This window comes from Branchiostoma floridae, chromosome 12 (genome assembly GCF_000003815.2).
Source record: "Branchiostoma floridae strain S238N-H82 chromosome 12, Bfl_VNyyK, whole genome shotgun sequence".
Taxonomy (NCBI): Eukaryota; Metazoa; Chordata; class Leptocardii; order Amphioxiformes; family Branchiostomatidae; genus Branchiostoma; species Branchiostoma floridae.
This window is the reverse complement of record NC_049990.1, coordinates 3,007,134-3,022,863: the sequence shown is the minus strand read 5'-3', so window position 1 is coordinate 3,022,863 and position 15,730 is coordinate 3,007,134.

The following is a 15,730-nucleotide window of genomic DNA, read 5'->3' as shown; positions in this document are numbered from 1 at the left end:
TTTGCAGCCGTGGACTTATGTTTTGAGAGGTGAGCCACGGTCCGTTGTGGAAATGTCAAACAAACGTGTAGAGAATGATGAAGAACTGGAGAAAAAACAGAAACCGAACAACATGCAGTCTTTGGGTTATAAATGGCATAGATTTGAATGAATAAGTAGATTTTTAAAGAAAGAAAGTGACAGTGTTATCAAAGTGGGCTACGGTTTTGCTGACGCCCCTTGATTCTCAGACTGAAATGCATCCGTTAGAATAGTTAATAACTGAACACAGGGTCTGATTCAGTGTTTTCTTGACTTCACGCAAGGGAAACAGATTGTTTTTGTTCATGATCAATTTTTTGTTCCTCTTCTTCTTCTTTCTATTCTTCTTTCCTTCCAAACAAATAAGGTCAATGAGAACGATTCGAATCATACGGTTGACACCATGGTTACTGGGAAAGTAGTAGAGACCCTGTGGTGTTCGATTACAATATATAGCAAGTGTCAGGACAGAGATGGAGGGGCTGGTCACAATATATATGTATGTGTTTCAGTAAGAAACAACAGAGCAGTAGTTTGTACACTTCATCATGTGAAGGTGCACGTTATGTACTTGCTTACAGATGTTGTCTTTCTTGTTTACCTTCTTTTTCACCTGAAATATGCAAAAAAATACCCTTCATAAAAATGGCAAAAATACATTCCACAAGATGATTAAACGACAAGCGTGACACAAAAAAATTTTTGACAAAGGATGCATGATTCAAACTCCGCTCTTGTTGCGTTGACATTTAAGCAGCAGTTATCAATTATTACCATGGGGAGCAAAGTAAAACACACAACCGTACCGCGCCCAGGAAACCTCTACACAAAGGACTTCAGGCACAGTTGTGCTTGTCAGGTATAATTATTGCTTTACAATAGGGATCTTATCCATTATCTGGCGACGTATTAAACATTCTTCTGTGGTGATTGTTCTGAATATCCTGGCAGTAATTATTGTGAATCACTGTAGCCTAGGGGGTAGTAGGGTCCGGGATGTCTATCAATTGTTTTGGAGAAAGGAAAACTTAAATACGCAGCGGCGAAGAGCATTTCGTCTCTTCATTCTTTCATTCGTTCGTTCGTTCATTCATTCATTCGTTCGTTCATTCGCTCATTTCCTAATTCATTCGTTCATTCATTCGTTCATTCATCCACCCATTCATTCATTCATTAAATCACTCACTCATTCATTCAACCAATCCCTAACTTTGCCTAGCCTCCAGAGCAGGCTCTTGGGGGCCTTTTTTGGGCTCATAATACACTTTTGCTGGCCATTTCTATTTGTACTCGGTCGCTGAATGCTGGCGTTTTCTGATTGCCATCAGAAAACGCCATCAATCAGCGACCGAGTGCAAATAAGTGTATTATGAGCCCAAAAAGGCTCCAAAGAGCCTGCTATGGAGGCTGAACTTCGTCGTCTGTATGAACATAAAAGCGAACATTTCAAATTTGTGAGCCTAGAGAGACATTGTGTATCCTAATCCTGTGTTTTCGTTTTCGCATCTTGTGTCAAATCTCAGAAAGCCACAAATCCTTTATCTAATACATCTTGGAAGTGAAAGTCATCCAGATATCACACACGTTCTCTGTGACGTCATACCGCATCCGGTTGTTACGTAGTAAACGTCACATCCGGTATGTCACACTGCCCCAGAGCGGCCCAATACGCACGGATCTGTCGCACCAATGACGCTGCAATATCCGGCTAATAGTCAATATGTACCGGTGCGACCTCTAACGTACTGGGCTCTGCGCCAGAAATTGATTTTTGACTGGCTTAGTAGCGTAGTGAACTGATTCAACCCACACCGAAGCATTAGAGCTTACTCTCCAAGCAGACGTTCGGGTCCGGTCGGTTTTTTACGTGTTTTATGCGTTTTTGTTTCTATAACTTTACAAGCCATGAACACAATATGACAACACTTTACAATAGTATAAGATTAAGTAAGGTAATTTGTATATCAACGTCATCACTTTCTGGAGACTTTACTCTTTTTAGAAGAGTCCGTACAATTCTAGGTCTTTGGTGGAATTTCTAAGCTTTAAGCGCGTTATTGTGTACTATCATAAACCTACGTATACGACTTTTCGTAAGTCAAGGATTATCACATGTCAAATACATTTTGTCTTTTGGAAGGAAATTCTGGTATAGAAGACGATGAAAAGGCATCTTGCCATTGACAAGGAAAGGCATGATGTTTTAAACAACACATGAAACCTTGGCATACAAGAGTTGCGAACACAGTGTCCCTAAAATCGGAGCATGGTTTGGGTTGGTTTGTACCGTCAATTCCCCATGGCTGATGTCACCCATGCGTTATGCGTGACCCGGTAGCCATAATAACGTCACACGACAGTCATTCATTGAGCAAACTGCGAAATGCTGTAAGCACGATCCTTTTGAGTTCCAGTCGCACTGGTGGTTATTACGGTGGACATTCTGATTTGGCATGCAATCCGGTATAAAGCCACATACGTGTGACGAAACGTCACATGACTGACGCGTCGGTGTTACGGGTTTGTCGCTCGATACTGCTTTAATACAAAAGCAGGGACCATACTCATGATACTGTAAGTCGGAAGGGAAGGTAAAGAAAGTATGCTCTATGCATTGCTTTGTTGCAATTTCAATAAAATATAATGAATGAATGAGTGAATGAGTGAATGAATGAACGAGTGAGTGGGTGAATGAATGAATGATTGAATGAATGAATGAATGAATGAATGAATGAATGAATGAATGAATGAAGGAAGGAATGATAAAGAAAAGGATCAAGAAAAAAAGAAATCAAGAAAATGGCATACAAATAACGTGTTAGGGACGTTACATCAATGTCTGATGGAGGGTGTGTCTAAGGCATCCTGCAGCCTTGCCCAGCCCCCCTCAAAGCTTTAGGGGACGAATAAGTAGAGCTCGAATGCCAGCGGAAACTGACCAAAAATAAGTTAAACGCTTTACTAAAGGAGCAAGCAGGATTAGAAAGTCCGTTATTTCAGAATGACTGACGTCTTCTTCATTGCAAAGTTGGACAAGTTCTACTATCTTTAGTCGGTCTCAAGAAATGTCTGGAAGAAATACATTGTACTAAATATCCCGGGAACTTTGCCAAAGCCAAGTGCACGCCAAAGCTAACTTGTGGCGTCGGTGCGAGTCCACTCACAACAAACGTTGTCTTCTATTTTCGGAAAGTGACCCCACCCAAGTTAACTAACATTTATGTCTGAATCTCTCCAAAGTAAAGTAAACGTCATTTTCCCGCGCGCGCCACATGGCCAGAAACATGTGATGTTGTGTACAATGACCTTATACGGAACACATTCCTGGACACTCATAGCGCCCTTAAAATAATCGTCCAATCAGTGATGACGAATCTGTAATCTGACACTCGCCCTGCCCATATTTGTCATGATTGACAGCTAAGATCTCATTCATCCCCGGTATGTTTGGGTATCGTCTGAGAAAGCGGCGGGTTGTAGTAGGGAGGGTCCATTACTCTACATGTAATCACAAACTTTCAACATGCTTTACTTGCAGTTTATAGAAATCTTCGCGGTGGATTTATGTTCGCGGTTTTCGCGTTGGCCATCTCACCGCGAATTAAAAACCACCGCGAACATTTTTCCAGGGCATTAAGATACTACAGTGCATGGTGCTTCCGCGAAATTGAAACCACCGCGAAAAGTCCCTTTTCCTGCTACCGCGAAATTAAATCCCCGCGAAATTAAATACATTTACAGTATTAGATGACCAATAACGAATTGAAATTAGTGTGATATTCAAAGAAAGCAAAATTCGAAATACGAAGGGATACAACTACCCAGGCGTTAGTTCTATGTATTCAAGTCGGCTGACAATAAATATGCTACACTAGTGCCCACCTTAGAACAAGGATCAGGGTATAAAGATTGAATACAATCTGGCCAACGTAGACAATTTCGGTGGTCCCCTATATAAATTTCTTGAGCTGTTCGAGCCCTGTGACTATCTGTGTACAGTGACAATTTAGATTAAATTTCAAGTTCCTTTCTTCGAATTTGCCGTCAATATAGACATGATTCACAAGAATGCCGTGGTATCCTTTCCACAGCCCCTCCCTCACGATGAGTAACGGCTCTCCCCTTACCTCTATTTCCTGGACGAGAGGCGTTTATCTAGTCCTAGCAGCACGCTTGGCACGTGGCCAAAACGCACGTTCCTTGTTTTTTTTTTTTTACGCGGGAAATAACTGCGTGCGTAAGCGGCACCTCGTGACTGCGTCACCCGGAGGTATATAAGCGCCGTCAGAACCAACGCCCGGCAGAAAATCCCCTCGCACAGACAGAAGAAGATACACCCAACGTTCAAGCCTTCACAAGAAACCGCTCTACTCTACATTTGAGAGGAAAGAAATACCCCACAAGACTTGCAGGTGTATACGAAGCACCTTACGCTATCTTAGAAACGCGGTCAAGAATCTCGTTGCAAGGAAAAAGGGAGAAGGTCGAAATAGAACCTTCCAGGTGAAATTGAAGTCGGGCCAGAACTGAGAAGCGGGGAATACACAGACGCTGCACATTTGAGAAGGAAGAAATATTTCCCCGTCTCGGCATTTCCTGAAGCTTTTCTGGGTTCGAGAGCGGAAGCTGGAGGCGTGTACCTCCACCCCACATCCTGACATATAAAAACGCGCCGCGGATACGTACAACACAGTCGGACTCGTGACCAGAGGGACACAACAACGACAACGTTCCAAAACAGACGATTTTTTTTTCTATCAAAGTTGTACTACAAAGTGCCTGTGAGGTTCGTCTCTACGGATTTATTACAATAACTCTAACTCGTTCCACATTCGAGTCGGTCGCAGACAGAAAGAAAAACTCCCGCGGTCAAGTCTACCTCCAAGACAACGCCCAAGAAAACACAGCCGCGTTTACTTAGTTCAAGACTTCTTACTCAGTCAACCGTCTTGCAGACACTTCCCATTCCGAAGAAAACGGCGTCTAAGACTTCTTTTTCTCCAGACGTCTCAGGCGAAAGCGGCAAGATGGTGACCACGACGACCATGACCACTTCCATCCCCATGGGCAACATGACGACAGACCCTGAGAAACAACCTCTCCCCAACGGTCCGCCACAAACAGTAAGTAAAGCAATAAGACATCTTAAGACGTATATCTAAGATGGTAAAATTCTATCTGAGGATGTGTATCAAGGCGTGGCACCTTACTGTTTACATCCAACGGTACGAGTCATTCCATCACATTGTGCTCGGTAATTATCTAATGATTAACGTTAGACATAACAAATACTTTAGATTAGACGCGTTCAAGATGCATAATATTAACTATAAAGCAATTTCACGTGGGTTTCATAAGAGATTTTGCAGTAACATTGTGGGAAAATAGTATCAAAGCTTTTGATATGTCGAGGACGTCCCTCCCAACGTTTCTGAATGGAATTCTGAATGCTTGAGTGATTTTATGTGTATATCCCAAGGCGCTAGGCTGGGCAAGTAAGATGATATACAACATAATAAAAATCAAAGGAATGCCGACACGCCTAAGACTCGGAATACGGAAATAAATCTTGTCACAGCTAGTTTGAATGGGGTTAGTTCAAAACAAAAACAAAGGAGCATGCGGGTTTTGTTTTGATTTCTTAGAATCATTCTGTCAAGAACACGTGAAATGATTTTATCCAAATCAAGATGGGAGCAGTTCTTATCAAAGATTCTTGTGCATGCTTACAGCTCGCTGTCACTTACACCAAGTGTATCTTACCCAAATAAGGCTTATCTTGAAAACGGTATGCGCTGTTTTAAGACATCTCGGACACCAAATTATCAGGTACTTACATACAGCTGCGCTCCGATACTTCTTTGCGTTCTCATGCGTTCACGGATTCGAACCGATACTCGTTCATGTTTCGATCAAGGACATTCAATATTTATTTGTTTCTATAAAAACGCCCGACGTAATATTCCAATTCAGGATTCAGCCAGCAAATATAGATTGAGTCTGAAAAAAAGCGGTCCGACAGGAATATATATGGCCGTGTGTTGACACGAACATCGTTTCCGACACACTTCTGTGTGCACCGTGTTCGTGTGAGTCAGTCGGAAATATTCACCAGTGTACTGACGATCATGCCAGGCCGTGATACCAGACGGCACGGTCAATACTGCAGCTTTCCATCAGGCGATAGCTTCCTTTGAGATGTATCAAACCAAGGACATCATACTCCTTTCCCACTAGGACGGCGCTCTCGCCGTGCTCTCTCTGCGAGCTAAAATTTGACAGATCGCTCAACGATTTCTATATAGAAAAGAAACTAATCTTCTTTTACACTTGTATGTGTTTTGTTGTCTTCTCAGTCACACGTTTACGTTTTGTATGATATACCCAGTGAGTAAGCGAAGGTTACACATATCCTATTCAGGTCGCAGTGAGAGCGCAGTGCGATCGCCGTCTAGTGGAAAGGGGCCTTTATATATAACTCCCTTGATTAATTAGGCCTAGATAGATCTAGACTTGGCCCCTCCCTGACATGGGTATGTAGGGGGCGATGTAGCATTTCTGGGTCAAATACAAACGCCATAACGTTACAGAATTTACCAACTAGGAGAGGTATCGCTACGCAGCAATCAACATTGCCTCTTTCCAAATGCAAAGCTGGAACTAAAAATCGATGCGAACCGACATTCTAGTGGCACGTCAGGCTCAGATATAAACGATATGCTATGATGACAACCAATAAGGAGAATGACCATGCAGTCAACATTGTATCTTTAAATTCTACCATTTTTTAGGTACAAAGCGTTGTAGTTTTTCTGACCGTGAATGCAAACACAGTTTCTTTAAGAGGGGTTGCGAAAGTGAAAGTGATTTCGAAGCCGGGTTCATTATGATTCACTGAGGAGCTATTCTTCCACTGACCGTGACAGTAAAGACAGGCGATGCATGTGTGCACCAATATAGTTTATAAATGTTCATTGTACCGGGCAAATCCCCTAACTTTTTCTGACATGCATATTGAACAGTGGACCATTGTCATAATATCAGCAATACGTGTCTTGTCTTTGTTTATCTATTACCTCAAAGTCTCTTTTATTTTTGATTGACGAGCGAACACGATACACAGTTATTGGCTGGGACTCTGGCTTGTTCCCGACTGTTTCGTATCAAAATAAGTCAATAGACGAGGAATGGAAATCCGGATGTAGCGTTGAAAACATTTTCTAACCCTCCGGTACGCCAGTCATCTATAGGGTCTGGAGTGTGTGGCCTGCATTGGGAAGTAGCAGTACAATGTGTTTATGACTCAAATACAGGAGAGTGCGTGACATGTAATGTAACATCGATATCAGTCTTTCCTTGTCAGATTCGTTGATGGAATTTGTGGATTTTCTTTTAAATCCTTACAGGTATGAGCACTTATTACTTAAGATACACAGACGTATCAAGAAATACACCTTGATAGTATCATGAAAACGATATCGATTCATTCAAAAGTTCACCCCAGGGACTGCACAATTGATTTTGGCCTATTTTCCCGTCTATCTGTATTTCTGCGATTCATTGAAAACACACACACACAGTACGTGCACTATCCTATCTGTGGGACTGAAAAGTTGCATGCCAAGCAGTATGGGTAAGGGGGTGAAGTCCGCCATCTCTGCTGACTGGAGGTGCGGCGATTGATGTGTTGGTTTAAAGTTCGGTCTTTTCAGGAAATCAAAGACAGCGATTCGCAGTCCAAGCACACAGTTTGCTGTAAAAGTAAGGATGAATCAATCTAAACTCCGAAGTCAAAGTCAATGTCATTGCAAGGTTACGTTCGTGCGCGCGTGCCAATAACAGGGCAGACGGGAAGCCCCTGTGTTGACTAATGACGCAGCTATGACGTAGGTAACCATGGCAACTGGCTCTGTGCTCCGGAGCATCACATGACGGTAGATGGAGGAGGAGGATAATACCGTGACAGGGGAAGACGGGTGGTTTGCGACAGGAATGTATGAGCGCGTTTCTCAGAAATAGGGGATCACAAGGGAATTAAAACTTTACAGAGAGAGACAGAAAGAGATAGAGAGACAGACAGAGAGAGAGAGATAGAGAGACAGACAGACAGATCTAGAGAGAGAGAGATGGAGACAGAGAGAGATAAAGAGACAGACACAGAGAGAGAGGAAGACAGACACACAGACAGAGAGAGAGAGAGAGACAGAAAGAGAGAGAGAGGGAGACAGAGAGACAAAGACATGTACAGAGACGGAGAGACACACATACCGAAAACACAATATGTCCATTTTGATGAAGATAATTACATTTGTGAACCGGCCCTCGACTCAGCTCAGTTCATAGGAGGTTCAAATATCGAAACAGACGTATGAATATATCTTCACTATCTTTTATTTGTAGATTAGCCTTGGCGCTATTTTTGATCGAGTTCCATGTCCAGTCGCCATGAAGAATTCATTAACTGTAATTTTCCAAGTAGATACAGGGGAAGACTAACTGTTATGTGTCTGCCAACCAGGCTTTCCTGGCACTCTCCACCCCCAACTCTGCGCGGAGATAAAATGAAGTCTTGTGTTTTGCTGAATCACAGTTCTATGTTTCCTTCACAACTAACATCCGTGTCAGAGAAGGGTCCCCTTTCCGTTGCATTTTCCTGATATTAAATCTGCCAAGCTATTATCAAACAGAAAGATATTGTTACTAGATGAATTTATGCCCTTTTCACTGAGTCAGAGAAGGGTCCCCTTTCCGCTGCATTTTCCTGATATTAAATCTGCCAAGCTATTATCAAACAGAAAGATATTGTTACCAGATGAATGACTCTGTGACTCTGTCTCCCTCGGCCTCTGCCACCGTGAACACCCGTTCTAGGTCCTTCTTCCGTCACATTTTCCTTTTCCTGGTATCGTCTGGGACGTATGCATATGCCAACGTGAAAGTGCAACTCATTGAAGGTCACAACAGTTCAGACATTTCCTTCCTCCAGATAGTCTTTAATTTATAACTTCTTAGAGTTAGAACGAGCCTTTGTACCGTCTTGGCCATTGCATCTTTGTCTGTTACCCACACACCGTCTCCCGGGTCTTCCTCCCGCTATATTTTACCAGTGACGTCTGACAACCTATTGAAGATCCTCACAGCACATTTCCTTCCTTCTTCTTCCTTGCTATTCTCTGATTTACAACATCTTAGAGTCGCCACATCTCCATCTGTGCCAAGTTGTATTCTCCGGTATTCGTCTGCCAACTTATTGATGATCACATCCCATACGGGATTTCCTTGTTCTTTCCTTCTTATTCTTCTTAAGCTTGCCAGTCTTTCATTAGAGTTGGAACGAGTCTTTAAAACCGCCATTCTCGCCTCTATTTCCGCCACATCTCCATCTGTACCAAGTTGTATTTTCCGGGTATGGCGTCTGACAACTTATTGAAGATCACAGCACTCCACACAGGATTTCCTTGTTCTTTCTTCGTTGCCAGTCTTTGATTTGTAGCATCTTGGAGTTGGAATGAGTCTTAATAACCGCCATTCTCGCCTCTATTTCCGACACATCCCCATCTGTACCAAGTTGTATTTTCCGGGTATGACGTCTGACAACTGTTATTGAAGGTCATTCCATACGGTCTTTCCTTGTTCTTTCGTCCTTGCCAGTCTTTGATTTGTAACATCTTAAGTTAGAGTTGGAACGAGTCTTGACAAGCGAGTCTCTATTTCCGCTACATCTCTATCTGTGCCAGGCTGTCTTTTAGCTACAAGTTCCGGGTATGACGTATGCCAACTTTATTGGAGATCACGACAACTCTCAAATTTCCCCTTCCTTTCTTCCCGAGCTGCCGCGATTCTCTATGTCTTTGAGTAACCGTAATTGGCACCGTCTCAGAACGAGCCTTAAAAACGTCTTGGCATCTTCATGGCAGTTTGCATTGACGCAACACCTTTGAAACACTTCGATTCATCTTCTACTTCTACTTACAATATATGCACCATGTCACCAGCTGTATGTTGGATTGGCGCAACGGAAAATTGTTGCAATCTAACTTCTACTGCAGCTTGCAAATAGTACAAGTAACCGCCTTCCGGTGCACTTTTCACTGACATAAAATAGTGAAATCACCCCGCAATTTACAAAATTTCATCACTTTGGTGTACATGTATTTTTCTTCAATTGAGGCAACGACTATTGGAACCGAAAATCGCCACGAATTGAGCCTCTTACCATCCTGTACAGGAAATACGCACTTGGGTCTGTTTTACATTGACGCAACTGCGTAAATCACTTCATTCTAACCGATCGGAATGATTTAGGTGATATTCACCTCACAGTTCAGAGCTGATAGCAGCGCCGAAAGAGCTTACTGCATGGATACTGTTATTTCCGCTTGAGACAGTTTATAAAAATGTATTTAGAGCTGACGCAAAGGTTTTGATCGCCGGATTTTAACGTGTACTGGTCTACTTCTTGCCGTTATGCCAGACTATGATAGTTGGTGAAAACTGACGCAGTTTCGCTCAACCAAAGCATACAATTTACTGATTTAGAAGAGTTTTCCAGACCTAACGCCTGTCCAAGTTGCATTGTGGTAGTGTATAAAAACCTGCAGTAGTAGTTTATAAAAACCTGCATTTTTTTCACGTGTACTGATCTATTTTATGCCGTTATGCCCGCCTTGCTGTTAGTTTGACGCACTTGTACTCAACCAAAGCTCATGATTTACGTAAGAGTTCCCAAGGCCTAATGTCTGGCCAGGTTGTATTGTAGTTGCAGGTAGTTTATAAAAACCATGCGCGTCACAGGAGTGCTTTGGACTTAACTTTATCACCGCCCACCTGCTAGCAGGGACTCTCTCAAATCCTCGAGATCTCTCTCTACTCCACTCTTTTTACTCCGCTTTCTACCCCGCTCAATCCTTTGACTAGCGCGTTGATGTACACTTCTGATATCTCCATGCTTGCAGGTGTGTAGGCGGAATATATTGAGGCATTTTCTGGCTGCCGCGTTTTCCTCCTGGTCTCTCCATATGGGTGTAAGGCCAGAATATTATAGCTCGTTTTTGCGGAACGTTCTAACGCGACTATGACGTCACAGGAAAACGATCTATAACTTACTTTGGGAGGCCATGGTTCCGGAAAACGGCAAGATTTCCTTTTCTAACATCTGCTTGAAGATTATAACTAAATCCCAAATCTCTTACTAAGGATGCGACTAAGACTGCCTACGTTTCTCTCTCTATTCTCTCCTTCGCTCTGTCTCCACCAATCTCTCTCTCTCTCTTCCCCTCTCTCCGTCTCGGTGTCTTTCCGTCTCCCCCTCTCTCTCCCTCCCTCTCTCTGTTTCCCTGTCTCTGTCTATCTCCCCCCCTCTCCCTCCCTCGAGCTCTGTCTCATTCCCTGTCTCTCTCTCTCCATCTCTCTCGGGTCTCTCTGTAGACGTCTTAACCCAGATTTACCTAACGTTCATCAGACCGATCCTCGAGTACGCGAGCCCTGTGTGGGGAGGATTGCCAAATCATCTTTCGGACTCTCTTGAATCTGTTCAAAAGCGTTGTATGAGAATCATTGGACTTTCTGTTGACTCTATCCCAACACTAGCTAGTAGACGCGAGAGAGCTACACTGAGAACTCTTGAACATACCCTTCAGGATGAGTCTTCTCCACTCTGGGCATTCTTAACTAGCCCCACGGACACTCACTACGGTCTACGCAGCAGAAGACCATATCGTGCAACAATGATCAGCAAGACTAAAAGACATGCGTTGTCCTTCATCCCACGTGCCTTAGATCTACTGTACGCAAGTGGCGACTAGTGTCCTAAGGTGTATCTTAGTCAATGTCTGTGTAAACTGTCGGAATATACCGTGTAGATTTATGCAGAGATTCAATAGCCTAGTTTTACTCACGATGATTGTGTTAATTTATGTATGTGGAGATAACCCACAATTAGTGTAATGTAACTCGCAATTCAGCTGCCAAGCTGCAATGTTTTACAAATAAAATCATTCATTCATTCATTCTCTCCCTGTCTCTCTCTCTCTCTCCCTCCCTCTCTCTCCTATCCGTCTCTCATCCGTCCATCCTGGCTGCCATCCAACATTTCGTGACATCTTGTAACAGATAGAGTCTTAACAGATAGAGTCTTAAGACTCTTAAACCAACAATGACAACAAAGCCTCGATCCTACAATGTGTCTTACAGATTCCATAAGCGTCATGACGACTGCTGGGGATTTAAAGGGCGCCGGGGGAAAATTAGCACGCCTCCAAAGCTTTCATCTTGTTTTAAACAACTGTCAAAGATAAGAGAATGCACGGTGTATTGATGACGTCAAAGGCGCCGAACCGTGTGTGCCCACACGTCCCCATGTGACTAGTCACGTGGGGAGCCAGATTGCTACTTTCCATACATGTGTCAAGTTGGCAGGTGGAGAGGTAGGTCTCTAAGCAGATGTTAGGGGGACGTTGGAAGGTCTTTTTTGAAGGTGAGATCGGCGCCGCCACGGATGCACCATCTGGTGCGGGAAGGACTTGAGTTTGAGGACTTTCAACTCAAGCTCTTAATTTCAACTCATAACTTTTCCCGAGCAGTGGTGCCCTTAAGCGTACTTAAGATTTTACAGACGATATAACTTCGCATGTGCGTCATGCGCCGCCATCGATCGCCGAGTTCACGTGATTCTCACCCGCTGTTCGCTGAGCCGTGTACAGGCATAGGTGAAATTAAAGGTACAGGTACCATCAATCAAGGTGTCACCGGAGTCCGCAACGGAAGATGCATCTCCAAGCAGATGTTAGGGACCTATTCTCATTTGTATCTTATGACCTGGACGCGCTATGGTCGTGGTTGTTTTGGTGGCAGTAGCTTGTGTTGTAGGGAAGAAGTGATGTATGTTTGGGCCCCTGGCAACTTGGTCTGGAACTGCAGGGGCGTTTTGGTTAAAATGTCTCAAGGAGCATAATGGTACATAGAAACGACGATTTTTTTTTACATAGGAGGAGGTAAGGTAAAGGTCTGGAGGCTGTATGGCCAGAGGATTGATGTGTCAGTTGGGTTTGACGTTTGTGCCCCCCCCCCCCCCACCCCCTTTAAGCCTCCCTCTATCTGTGCGCTCAGGATTAACAGAGACTAGCCTGTTACTCTGTGTACCCGGCCCCGGATGCCTATTTCAAGGGTCTAAGGGCCCAAGTCCTCTGTTCTAGAGCCAACATGCCCGCAAGGAAATTCTACAACAGCACCCCCCCCCCCCATAATACATGTTAGACCCTGATAAACGATAACGTTATATATTATTGAATGAATGAATGAAGACCTTTATTGTACAGTTTTGCCCAAACCGAGCTAAGTACAGGTCACAACAAGTCAAGATATATACATATAAAAGTATCACAAATCTAGTCTAACACAAAAGTTCGGCTTCTTCTCGCTTCTTGGTAATGGTGAAAATGTAGGACTGTATGGGTTTAGCATGAGAAATATAATTATTGAGATCGGGGGACGACAGCCAGGCTACAGTCTGTGTAACGTAAACTCCGCTAGTCGCTGCAACTGGCCCCTCTCCGCTAGGTGGCTAGCCGATATATAGCTGTAAGCGCGATTCAATCAGGCTGAATAGAGACAAACCCTCACCTTTCCCGCAGAAAATCGGGGCATTTGTTTTGTTTACCTTCTTAACTCTCCAAAAACCTTCGTCTTTGGAACACCCAACAAACCATTTGTGACGTCACTAGAAAGGTAGCCGGCTCGGCAATCGCATTGTGACGTCATAATGTCATGACCCTGACCTTTGGCGCTTCGGCCGACCGCCTGTTGGGATCTTTATGACGTCATAAGATTTATGGCCAGGTAATTCCGCGTCTTGCGGCAACATTCCGGGGTCGTTCCACACCTGAGGCTATGGGCGCTTAGTCAGCAAACTGCCGCAACTGACTCCAAGCAGATGTCAGGATCTGGCTCAGGGTCAGTGTTTGACGCCTGGTTTGGGGACTTACAGGACGCCTTTTTAATCGTGCTCCCGTGCCGATGAAGAGTTGAAAACGTTCACAACTAGAGTCTAGAAAGACGTACTAGTTATCACAAAAACACACCTAAGACACTGATATAGAACCGATTCCCTGCATCTGCTTGAATATTACCATAACCTGCTCAGTTCAGGGTGGCGTTGTCCTTGAAGGGGGCATTTCTAGCTTTGGCAAACTTGCATCTAACGAATGTTGAGACAATTAAAGCCTTTTTGTACACATTCTGCAAACTATTCCCCAGATGTTTCAATTTTAGCGGCGTTTTCTGATGTTTTTGGACGCAGGTGGTGGTCAAATTGTGCGTTGGAGCTGTGATTGACAAGCGCTTAAGAGCCAGAACTCGTACGATCGCTTGGGATTGATTGGTTGGTTGACATGGAATTAGATCAGAATAAGAAGATTATGTAGATATTGTGACTTTTGATGCGAATTACTTGATGGTACTGTGTCAAGAAAATGCGAAATAAGGAAACGAACAAACAAAGAATACAAAAACAAAACAACAAAACACGTATTAGTTTTGGTAGAACGCGCTCATGACACAGATGTTGACCTGTCAGAAATTCCTTCGGGGCATATCGTGAAGGACATAGCCATTTCTTGACGCATTCAACCGCAGAGAAAAGAGAGGGCGCCGCTAGGGTCAAATGCACTGGCGGATCCAGAAATTTGGTAAGGGGGGGGGCGCGAAACATGACGCGGCCTAAGGCCGCGGCCGCGCAGCGCAAGCTGCGCGGGGGGAGAGCACGAGAGGGGGGTACCCCCTCTCGTTGGGGGGGTATGGGGGGCCTCCCCCAGAAAATTTTTAAGAAATAGAAGCTCTCTGGTGCATTTTAGAGCCATCTTTGAGCAAATTTGAGAAACAAATTAACACTGATTTTTTGTCATGTCTGTGGCTGTCTAGTTCACGTTAGGGACATTTTTTAAAGCAACTATCACTGAGGACAAACCTTACGAAGGCTAGTTCCTCCTTCTTAATATTCATAAATGACGCCACGTTACAGAAACAATATCGCAAAACTATTTGTACCTGGCTGCCGATATGACTTGCTCCTCGAAGCGGCTTGCGCTCCTATAAAATCGCATAAAAATCTCGTGGGGTCTGAGCGGCTTGCAGGAGACCAAGGAGGTTATATCAGATATAACCTCCTTGAGGAGACTAATACGCATTTGAAATTACATCTATTACGGACTCTTTTTGCTTTTGTGGTGGCAATTGATGACGGTTAATCGAGGAAAATGACAACAAAAACGTCAGGACGATCAATCATTGCGGCGACTGATCAGAACTGTAGTGGGGAGGGGGGTGTCGGCGCTCGACGCCGATTTTCCCAAGGTGGGGTCGACCGGTCGAGTCTCTCTAGCCGATAACGGACGATAGAAATCATCAGTTTATTAAAAATAATCAAATTTCGCTGATTTTCTGGAGATCTTACAAAATTTCCACGCTCTTTCTATATTTCTAAGCGCCGATTTTGGCTTACAGCGGCCCACGAGTTTCATGGAGAGAAATTGATGCGGCCGCGCTCCCTCCCCGGGCCTTCACCATAAGTTTACGTGACTCGGAAGACCCACTAGTAATTGCAAACCGCAAGTTTCTCTAAATAATTACCAGAAAATCGCCTTTTAAATAAGCGAATTAGTTTTATAACGTTGTCAATATTCTTGTCGTCCCTCAGAAGACCTCTAGTAGCCTG